A 12828-nucleotide genomic window follows, 5' to 3' on the forward strand; every position below is an offset into this window, starting at 1 on the left:
TTTTTTTAACTGTCTTCCTGACCTAAACCATAGCCATCCTTTCCTGTGTCTCCTTTCTTAACTAAGAATCCTGGCTTGTTTTGTTTGTTGTGGTTTCTATATATAATATATATGTTGTCAAACTCAATGACCCAGCCTCTAGGACTCCAATCTTAGGGATGAATGAAAGAATAACAGCCTTAAAGATTTCAGAATAAGACACTGTTCTGGTATTTTGGGTTTAGGAGTCCACAAACCATGTCCAACATATCCTGAAAGTTAAAATGTTGCCCTGGTAAAGGAATTCCATTAAGCTTAGCTATTACATGACCTACCAAAGAATGTTTAGTGAGTCTGTTAGATTCTGAGCTCTAGCTGAAAATTTAGCTACTAAGGGTTCTAATCGCGCTTCACATCAGGAGACTTAAGGATCATAGACTTAGAACTGGAGGGGACCTTAGATGTCCTCTTGTTCAAACTCCTCATTTTGCACTTGAGTAAATTGAGATGCAGAAAGTTTAAATGGTCCCTTTAAAATATACACATTTGGTGATGTTTTGACACACTAGCCTGCTTGACCTAAAACTTGGCCCTACCAATTTGTGTCTGATCTCCCTCAATTGAGAAATATATGGTCCTATGGTACACACTCATTGTTCAACCATTTATTTCTATAATCAAAATGTAAAACACAGGACCTATGACATAGAATGTGCTTGAAGCCATCCATATTAGTTGCAGAATCATTAGAAGAATATTTATGAGACACCTATTTAACCTTTCCCTTTGGCTTGTGAATTAAAATCTGAACTCAAACATTTACTAGCTTTGTGATCCTGGGCAACATCAACTCATCAGTTCCTCACATTAGCCCAAAGATAGTTAGCATAGACACAATTACACATATTAAGAAACTGAAGGTAATGCCCCACTCAATATCATTGAGCTAGCAAGTGTCAGACCTGACACTTGAATAAAACCTTCTGACTCCAACTCTAGTACATTTTCCAAAGCACCATAACAAAACACCATAGTGTTTTTTAAACAAAAATGTGTTTATAACATTATGTCCTTAGTTCCAGTTGGCTTGTTCTACTCCATTAACCTTTGACCAGGAGTCAAACATTTTCTTTTCAAAAAATCATAATAATTTTGAGCATTTCTTACTTTTATACATCAGTATTATTTAGAAAAATAATCTGGCATTTATTTTGGGGAATCACAGAAATCTTAAGAGACTGTTTTAATAATCTTTTTTACCTCCAGGCATAAATACACCAACAGCATCCCCAGTGTGCAAATTAAGAGCTTATTTTTCAAATCTTCTTTCATTTGGGGCTAAATGTATTCACATTAGAGACTAGAGAAAAAAAGACGAACAATAGATAATTACATATGTGTTTGAAAAGGCTGCCAAATTGGTTCCTACCTCTATCATAAACCCACTCCCATTTTTTTGATGGAACTCTATTACCATTTTTTCAATCTTGCATTTTCCTTTGAGTGACCTGCTCCATTGCTAACATGTCTGATTTTTTTTTCAGACAAACTAATGATTCAGGAAGGGAAAAAGACATTCAGGGTGGACAGAGTATATATGATAAAGTATAAGTGGGAATTGTTTGCACATGGAGAGTATTTGTGATTTCACACTGCTCCAAAGTAGATGGTTGGCTTCCAATAATAACACAGGCAGTTATTGTGCTATTTATCAGTGTTCCTGGTAGATGATTGCCCAGCGATTAACAGAGCTTTCCCTGAGCTCATGCTGATCAACAAAATTGATTTAGGTTCTTTAAAGGAGAATCTGTGTACACATGTGGATAATCTAGTCTAATTAACACAACTTTTTATGTTTTGATCTTCCTCTACACCACAGACATTTGGGCCTCTGTTACTTTTGACTTCAATAGGAATCCCATCCCCTCCACAAGTGTGTAGAATAATAATAACACTCAATGGTTCCATCTTCTCATTTGCATCTCTTGTTTTTAGTTCATCTTTAGTACAATGAAGTTCTGAGTGTTATATTTTACTTGAATAACCACACAAACTTGATAATGAATAGAGTCAGATAGAGAATTTATTCTCATTATCCTTTTGTGACCCAATCCTCACGGCAATGAAATTTTCTTTTAAACGCTCTCTCCTGTGTCAGTAGTATCATTGGAATTCTTTCACTTCTACTCTGAGAACTTAAAAATAATTTCTGTAGAATCTCAAAGAAAGATTCAAAATTACATCTCTCATCTACTTTGGTTGTTTTTATATGTATTTGCTTTTCCATGCAGATCAAAGACAATACTTTTCTAGTATTAGAAGTGTCAAAATGGGAAATCAACTATTTCCCATTGACTAGATCTTGGACTTTTATCATTGACAGCTCTGCATCTTAAACCCCAGGACTTTCTTCTTTACTGTTATTCCTACTGAGTTTATTCTTTGTTCTAATTTTTCTCTGGTCTCAATCTATCACAATGCTCTCTTCCTCTATACATTTAATTAAATAATGAAAACTTTCTCAAATCTACCTTATTAGAGTTTTATTTTTACTTCCCATTTACCATCATCAAGGTAAATCATTGCCCTGACTCACTTTTTATGGAGTTTAATAATTTTCCAAGAAGAGTAATTATTTTGTTCCAAAGGTACCTATTTCACTTTTAATTTGAACTACATTTGATGTCTTTAAACCTGAGATTCAACAAATGAATAAATGAAAGAATGAATAAATGAAAAACACTTAGTAAGTACTTACTCCGTTCAAAATATTGTGCAAGTACTAGAGATACAAATAGTAAATCAAGACAGTCCCTGTCAAAGGACTTAGATTTGAAGAACTTACATTCCAATGGGAATGATGTTAACTGAAGGTTCATGGTTTTTAGGGTAAAATGGCAAAACAAGTGGTGATGCATTTTCTTTTATACCATTTCCACTGATAAAATCAAATAGTAAGCTGCTTAGTCACAAAACTAGGATTTATAATCACCTAAAGAGAATACTATCAGTTAATTGTGCTTGAGTTTATATTTTGTTGCCAAATCTAATCATTTATTTCCTTAAAGAAGATATTTTTCATTAATAGATTAAAAAAAAAGTTTGCAAATGTTTATGGCTGCCCTTTTTGTAGTGTCTAGAAACTGGAAATTGAATGTATGCCCACCAATTGGAGAATGGCTGAATAAAATGTGGTACATGAAGATTATGGAATATTATTGTTCTATAAGAAATGACCAGCAGGATGAATATAGAGAGGCTTAGAGAGACATACATGAACTGATGCTAAGTGAAATGAGCAGGACCAGGAGATCATTATACATTTCAACAACAATATTATATGAGGATCAATTCTGATGAAAGTGGCTATCTTTGGCAATGAGAGGATCCAAATCAGTTGCAATTGATCTGTAATGAACAGAACCATCTACACCCAGAGAATGAGCACTGGGAAATGATTATGAACCACAACATAACATTTCCAATCTTTCTGTTATTGTTTGCTTGTATTTTTGTTTTTTCTTCTCAGGTTATTTTTACCTTCTTTCTAAATCTGATCTTTCTTGTGCAACAAGATAACTGTTTAAATATGTGTGTGTGTATTATATATATATATATATATATATATATATATATATATATATATATATATATATATATTGCATTTAACATATATTTTAATATATTTAACATATGTGGGACTACCTGCCATCTAGAGGAGGGGATGGAAGGAAGGAGGGGGAAAGCTGAAACAGAAGTTTTTGCAAGGCTCAATGTTGAAAAATTACCCATACATATGTTTTGTAAATAAAAAGCTACAATTTTAAAAATGAAAAAAAAAAGTTTTCAATTTCACAATCTTGTTTGAGTAGCATTCATTTTACATGTTGAACTAAAGGCCATCTTCGACCAGCACTTAAGTGCTAACCCGTGCAATATAAATTTGACCACAAAGAAATAGATTTGATAATAGAATTGGAAACAGAAGCATAAATCATCAGTGTCTTTATAGTTCTTTCTGAAGTAAATTTTAGCTGACTGTGACTTTTAGTCATAATATGCTTGTATAATTTATTACTGTTATGTAAAACTATTGTAATTCTCATTCAAGCTTAGCCCTAGATAGAGAAATTCTTGAATATATTTAATATATATTTTCTTTGAGGTAATCATAGTCTATAATATTTTACAGAATATTGGTTATACAGACACTGTGTCCTTTGGAAAGAAGGCAGCATGAGTCTCAGTGGGAATTTTAGGCCAAGATACTTTCCCTCATGTGATGGGAGTAGAGAGTAGCCAAATAATTAGGATCTAGCAGCCAAAGCCTCAGAAGTTTTGACCATCTGGGTTGGCTATAACAAAGTTTTCCATTTCTCTCCTCTTTAGTCCTTCCTGGAAGCCAGACATTTCATGTTTCTTGGAATTTTCTGAACAAAATGATCAAGAACCACAATGGTTACCTCAGTCTTTGTTCTACTTTGAGTGTTGTTAAGACCAATTTGGAAATGGTCATTATCTGGGGAAGAACTATAATAGTCCATTATTGGTTCAAATATATGTATGATTTTGTGTAAAATAGGTAGGACTGGGGAAAATTAGAAATATATGTCTAATTTTACAGATTTAGGTGATTGAAGAAATTTTTAAAATATCAATTAAATAAGAAATTGCACTTAGATTATATTACAATATGGGTTATACATCCAGCATAAAAGGACAAAGTCTTCACTTCTCTCTCACCTGCCCCTCCACAAATCTTGTATACTAATTTATACAAAGAAGTCACTAACATAAATGGCTTGCTTCTTAGACATCATTTATTCAACATCTTTTAAACACCTAATTTGTACATGACACTGTGTTAAATGCTAAAGGAGATACAAAGATAAATAAGACCTGGTTGCTGTCCTAATTAGAGGGAAAATAAGATTTGTATTTAGATCTCATAACTGCACATCAGCATATAACACATAAAGTTTTACAATGTGTTTTCCTGACAGCTAGTTGTTATTGTTGTTCAGTCATTCAGTTGTGTCCAAGGCTTTGTAACCCCATGTACCATAACATGCCAATCCTTCATATCCTCCTCTGTCACCCAAAGTCTGTGGGAGTTCATGTTTATAGCTTCCATAATACTATCTATCCTTCTCATCCTCTGCTGTCCCCTTCTCTTTTGTCTTCAATCTTTCCCAATATTAGTGTCTTTTTCAATGAGTTCCATCTTCTGATTATTCTCATTATGTGGTTAAAAATCTTTATGTAGTATTTAATCTTCGGCTTCACTATTTTACCTTCCCTTGAATAGTGTCAATTTATTTAAGTATTGACTTATTTGATTTCCTTGCTATCCAAGGGACGCTCAAAAGTCTTCACCAACAGCACAATTTGAATGTATAGGTTCTGTGATGCTCAGCTTTCCTTACTCTAAACAAACATTCATTCATTCAACAAACATTGGAAGCCCTCATATGTGCATATTCAGACCATATGTCTACATTTGACAAGTTCAAAAAAAGCAGAAACAAGGAATAGAGAACTATTTGGTGATAGTTCTAGGGCAAAAAATAGTGTTGGGGATGGTGGTTTAAAGAACAAAGATGAATATAAAATTCAGATCCAGGATAAGCCTCTGAGATCATGTTTACAGAGAAGGAAAATGAAGCCCAAAGAGATCTTATGTTCATATATTTAGAGCTACAAGTGGCTTTAGAGTAATTTAAAGTACTTTATAGTAATGGAGGCCAAGGAAAGCAAGGTCATGAAGGTGACAAATGGCAGAGACAAACCCAGTCTCTATGATTCGTGTTTGTTCCAGTATATTCAATCAACTTCAACATGAACTTAATAGAATACCATACAATACTCCAGCACCAGGATATGGTTTTGTTTGTTTTGTTGCCCTTGCTCCACATTAAGGCAACACCTGAGCCACAGCTTGAGGAGATTACCTGATGATGATTACATGAAATTACATGTCTTTAGCTGATATATATATATATATATATACACACATATATATATATATATATTAGTGTTTTAATGATATTGCTAATAGTAATATCATTGGACATTTATATGGCATCTTATGACTGGTCAATTTCATGCACATTATTTCATCTGTGTTCAAAGTAAGTTTTAATATACAGTACAAATATATTATCATCTTATATGGGAGGAAATGGAGGTTTGGGGAAATTAAATGATTTGGTCAAAGTCAGAATTAGTAAGTGGGGGAGCTGAAATGAGAGCATCTGCCTTCTGACTCCTACTTGGGTCTTCTTTTCACTGCTGTTGGCTCATTGCCTCTGTTTTGTTGGAAAGGGCTCCCCTACCATTAAAGAAGGAAGCATACTGCCAAGACATTCTAGGAGCAGGCTAGGAAAGAGCATTTGGGAGAGAGGCGTGATGACAATCCTGACATTCATGTCTTTAGCTGTGTTTGTGTGAAGTACATGCTACTCTCATTTTCACTTGATGCTAATTGTTCCAGGGGAAGTATTTCGATCACAGAAGAATACATTAGAAAATAAGGAAAAGAAAGTCATATTGGGCAGGAAGCAATAAATTGTCATTGTGCTGGAGTGGAACATCAAAATATCTTCCTCTTGAGGCTCCTTGTTACCTTAAGGTGTCATGAGGACCTACTGGCTTTTGAGAAACTTCTTGAAAAGGCTTTCTCCCTACTTTTTTTTCCACAAGGAGTTGGGCTCATATACTCCCCCTGCTGGTGCTTCTTCCTATCAATTAAATTAAATAGGATTTTGGCACTAGAGCCTTGGGAATCATTTCATCCAATTCTTCATGTCCATGACCTTTCAATAGCTATTCTCTCTCCTCCTCTCCCCATGACTCCCCATGAATGCTCACTTTCTTTTCATCCCCTTTAAAAGTAGAAACATCCATCTTGGGATACTCTTTTATCTAAAATTAGGAAAGGACAAACAGAAAAAGGAAATAGCCCAAACCCAGAATCAGACAGACTTGCCCAAGCAGGACAAGGTTTTTAAATACTATGTGTTTATATTCATATAGCTATGGAGGTTGAAGGTAGGGGTGGGATGGTGCCAGGCACTCATGCCCCTCTCAATATTAGCAATGCAACTTAAAACACTCCTGCCTAATGCATAATCTGAGAAGAAAGTAGTTGAAGGGGCAAGCTCCTCTCTTTTGTACAACCATGAACCAGAAGCATCTCCAGTTCTGTATTCAGTATGAACTCTTCAACATCTCACATGGCCAGAAAAAAGCTCCAAAGCTCTCATAGGCTCACCCATAACCAGGGGTCGAAAAGGGAGTGAACTTTATAAGAAATTTGTCTTACAAATCTCAAAAAGATGCAAATAAGCTGAAAAGAAAGGTGAAAAGGAAAAAATACCTCCATTTATGCACCAGATCAAGTGTTATAGACCTCAAGATCATAAATTTGGAGCTAGAAGGGACTTTAGAAGTCAGTGAGTAAAACCTGTCCATTTTATAGATGAGGAAGCAGATTTTCAACTGTTGTGACTTGCTTAAAGTCACACATGTAGTAAGTAATAGGGGCAGAATTCTAATCTCAGGCATTTGACTCCAGATTCAGAGTTACAATGCAAGGAGCATCGCAGTAGACATGCCCAGTAATCCATCTAGTTAAAATATCAACAACAAAAAAAAGGCATCAATCAAACCTATGGGCTTAGATGCCTCCACTCAAATTTGCAAAGTATAGAAAGCAAACAGAAATGGAGATCCTAATGGAAAGAGTCAAATATGCCTCAATTGTCTCTTTGAGACTTGCTGATATAAGCCTTGTAACTAGACTTTGGCTCTGAGAGAGCCTCATTCAGATGGATAAGAAAAATAAAAGTTTATATTAAGGAAATATAATCATATAAGAAAAATCAGGAAATAGAGGATGAAATCATGGTGGAAAGAATGAGTAAAAATGAGTAGAGGTGGATAACAAGCAGCATTTTTACTGAAATACTCTTCACAGGCCACTTAGAGAGGGAGGAAATAGGTGGAAAGTTTTGGAAATAGGTCACAATCCTGGAACAAATATGACGTGGAAAAAATTTGGGGCTCACCTAGACATCTGGAACTCTCTCTGTCAAGAGAGCAGATAATATGTCGGTGTCTTGAACAGGATTGAATTTCCAAGCATCAAAAACAATGAAAATGGTTGGAGTCAGGAGATGGAATGTCTTGTTTGAGGAACAGCTATTGAAAGTCAATAGAAAGTTAAAAAGTAAGAGAAGATTACAAAGGGGAGGAAGCAGATGGGACATATCATAAAGGGTCTCTTGAGAAAGAGACAAAGGGTGGTGAAGAGTTTTGATTTCATTCTATATGAGAATTAGTTGAAGAAAATAATGATATTTACCTTGGTAAAATGAAATCTGGATAGGGTAATAGTAGGGAGAGGAGGGAACAAGATCACCATGTTCCAGTATTTCAAGGGCTGTCAAACAGAAGAGGGATTTAAACTTGATTCCCTTGGCCTCAAATTTGTGATGATAAATCCATTAGGATTCTCAGATTCTTTTGTTTCTTTTGCTTTCAATTTTTTTAATTCAATAAATTCTAATAAGCATAAATTTCAGCTTTTATTGTATTTGAACCCAGGTATTTTTAAAATGCAAGTACAAAACTGGGTTTTTTGGTATCATTTTGACTCTCACCATTATTTCTTACCAATACAGAGAGAATTGAGGAAATGGTAATGACAGTTCAAAGGCCTGTTTAATAGTGCTTTCAGGAGGGCCATAATAAGATTTTGGAAAACTAGCAGGAGATATAGAATTCTAGATCTTCAGATTGTACTTCTTAACATTACTTAGCTTGGGGAAAAACTGGAACCTTTCCCAGTAAGATCTGGAGTGAAGCAAGGTTGCCCACTATCACCATTATTATTTAATATTGTATTAGAAACACTAGCCTCGGCAATAAGAGTCGAGAAAGATATTAAAGGAATTAGAGTAGGCAATGAGGAAACCAAACTATCACTCTTTGCAGATGATATGATGGTATACCTAGAGAACCCCAGAGATTCTACTAAAAAGCTATTGGAAATAATTCATAATTTTAGCAAAGTAGCTGGCTACAAAATAAATCCCCATAAATCCTCAGCATTTTTATACATCACCAACAAAACCCAACAGCAAGAGATACAAAGAGAAATTCCATTCAGAATAACTGTTGATACCATAAAATATTTGGGAATCTATCTACCAAAGGAAAGTCAGGAATTATATGAGCAAAATTATAAAAAAGTCTCCACACAAATAAAGTCAGACTTAAATAATTGGAAAAATATTAAGTGCTCTTGGATCGGCCGAGCGAACATAATAAAGATGACAATACTCCGTAAACTAATCTATTTATTTAGTGCTATACCAATCAGACTTCCAAGAAAATATTTTATTGATCTAGAAAAAATAACAACAAAATTCATATGGAACAATAAAAAGTCGAGAATCTCAAGGGAATTAATGAAAAAAAAAATCAAATGAAGGTGGCCTAGCTGTACCTGATCTAAAATTATATTATAAAGCAGCAGTCACCAAAACCATTTGGTATTGGCTAAGAAATAGATTAGTGGATCAGTGGAAAAGGCTAGGTTCACAAGACAGAATAGTCAACTATAGCAATCTAGTGTTTGACAAACCCAAAGCCCCTAACTTCTGGGAAAAGAATTCATTATTTGATAAAAACTGCTGGGATAATTGGAAATTAGTATGGCAGAAATTAGGCATGGACCCACACTTAACACCATATACCAAGATAAGATCAAAATGGGTCTATGACCTAGGCATAAAGAACATAGAGGAACATAGAATAGTTTATCTCTCAGACTTGTGGAGGAGAAAGAAATTTGTGACCAAAGATGAACTAGAGACCATTACTGATCACAAAATAGAAAATTTTGATTACATCAAATTAAAAAGCCTTTGTACAAATAAAACTAATGCAAACAAGATTAGAAGGGAAGCAACAAACTGGGAAAACATTTTCACAGTTAAAGGTTCTGATAAAGGCCTCATTTCCAAAATATATAGAGAACTGACTCAAATTTATAAGAAATCAAGCCATTCTCCAATTGATAAATGGTCAAAGGATATGAACAGACAATTTTCAGAGGATGAAATTGAAACTATTACCACTCATATGAAAGAGTGTTCCAAATCATTATTGATCAGAGAAATGCAAATTAAGACAACTCTGAGATACCACTACACACCTGTCAGATTGGCTAAGATGACAGAAAAAAAAATGATGAATGTTGGAGGGGATGCGGGAAAACTGGGACACTGATGCATTGTTGGTGGAGTTGTGAACGAATCCAGCCATTCTGGAGAGCAATCTGGAATTATGCCCAAAAAATTATCAAATTGTGCATACCCTTTGATCCAGCAGTGTTTCTATTGGGCTTATATCCCAAAAAAATACTAAAGAAGGGAAAGGGACCTGTATGTGCCAAAATGTTTGTAGCAGCCCTGTTTGTAGTGGCTAGAAACTGGAAAATGAATGGATACCCATCAATTGGAGAATGGCTGGGTAAATTGTGGTATATGAATGTTATGGAATATTATTGTTCTGTAAGAAATGACCAGCAGGATGAATACAGAGAGGACTGGCGAGACTTACATGAACTGATGCTAAGTGAAATGAGCAGAACCAGGAGATCATTATACACTTCGACAACGATATTGTATGAGGACATATTTTGATGGAAGTGGATTTCTTTGACAAAGAGACCTGAGTTTCAATTGATAAATGACGGACAAAAGCAGCTACACCCAAAGAAAGAACACTGGGAAACGAATGTGAACTATCTGCATTTTTGTTTTTCTTCCTGGGTTATTTATACCTTCTGAATCCAATTCTCCCTATGCAACAAGAGAACTGTTCGGTTCTGCAAACATATATTGTATCTAGGATATACTGCAACATATCCAACATATAAAGGACTGCTTGCCATCTAGGGGAGGGGGTGGAGGGAGGGAGGGAAAAAAAATCGGAACAGAAACGAGTGTCAATATAAAGTAATTATTAAATAAAAATTAAATAAAAAAAAGAAATACTCATAAAAAAAAAAAAACATTACTTAGCTTAACATTACTAAGGTTTCAAATTATTATGGGTAGATCCTGATAGGCACAGACTTAACAGGTGAACGTGTGTAGAAAACCAGAACTCTGGAGAAGTATATTTGAAACAAGGTGTTAACTCAGAGGAATTGATGAGACAAGGGTTATCTAGTTTACATATACTTAGTACTTAGCATGGTGATGTAATAGTTCTTTAGTTCACACATATTCAGTATGATGTAATTGTAATAAGGTATGTAAGAACTGGGGACAGGAAATCAGACAGAAGTCAGACTGGCAGATTGATGGAGAAGACTGGATCAGACTATGACAGACACAGACTGTGTAAGAGACAGTAAAGACTTTGGACTCTATTCTTGTCCATTCTCATGGTGTCTATCCTGCTGAGACCAAGGCCCTTCCAGAGGTCCTCCAGAAAGCTAGCCTGACATTACAAACATGTCTTTTGGTACCTTGAGAGTTTTGGAAAACTAAAATGTTTGTGCTTTTTATGGGAATCCAGAAGCAAGCAAGTGATTACTGTAAATGGGTTAATCTTTCTTAACTAGCACTTTTGGGAAGAATCTACTAATGGTTCCTATTAATATGCTTGAAGTATAGTTATTCCTTTTCAGCTTTTTAAATATAGAATGCTTTAAATAATAAAGAAATGTACAATAGTGAATTTTCTGACATTGTGAAAAAGACAGAAAGCACAAAAAATTACAAAATCCTGACCATCAATGGCATACCATTGTAAATCTTCATGTAGAGTAAGAAAGGTTTAGATCTGTAACCTCCAAAATTTGTTGAATAAAAATGACCAGTGTATGGGTAAATCTAAATATGGCAGAGCATGGGTTCTTAATATGAATTTGGATGGGAAAATCATATTCTTGTGTTCATTAATATCTAACTGACATTCAGCATTTCCTTCAATTAAGGATATATTCTGAGAAAGAATGCATAGATTTCACTAGGCTACAGGAGGGATTAATGATACAAAAGTTTAAGAACCTTCATATCAAAAACTGAAGATAAAATACCAAGCTTTCAAAATGTACCACCATCATTGGCACCATCTCTAAAAGATGAAGTAATTGCTTTATGTGCCAAAAGCTTTTTTTCCTGGAAGCTAATGTGGAATATAAAAATTAACTTGTTCTATCTAAACAGATGAAAATTTTTCTTTCTTAGCATTACACTAGAATGTAATGAAAAATCATTATTTGAAGACTCTCTAGTAAGGCCTATTGTGTCTCTTCCAGAAAAGGCATATAGAGTTTTGAGCTTTTCTGAGTTACTACCTTTTTGAGATAATTTTCTCTTACTATAATTAAAATTATAAGTTCTCTTACAAAATACAAAATGGATAATTTAATTACATTAAATTGAAAAGTTTTTGCACAAATAAAACCAATGCAAGCAAGATTAGAAGGGAAGTAGAAAAGTGGGAAACTTTTTTTCAGCCAGTGCTTTTGAGAAAGATCTCATTTCTAAAATATAGAAAGAACTGAGTCAAATTTATAAGACTACAAGTCATTCTCTAATTGATACATTGTCAAAGGATATGAACAGAAAATTTTCAGATGAAGAAATTAAAGCCATTTCTAATCATATGAAAAAATACTCTAAATGACTATTGATTATAGAAATGCAAATGAAGAGAGAGAGAGAGAGAGAGAGAGAGAGAGAGAGAGAGAGAGAGAGAGAGAGAGAGAGGAAAAAGAGAAAGGGGAGAAGAGAGGAAGAGGAAGAGAAGAAAAGGAAGAAAAGG

The sequence above is a fragment of the Antechinus flavipes genome, chromosome 5 (assembly GCF_016432865.1).
Source record: "Antechinus flavipes isolate AdamAnt ecotype Samford, QLD, Australia chromosome 5, AdamAnt_v2, whole genome shotgun sequence".
NCBI lineage: Eukaryota > Metazoa > Chordata > Mammalia > Dasyuromorphia > Dasyuridae > Antechinus > Antechinus flavipes.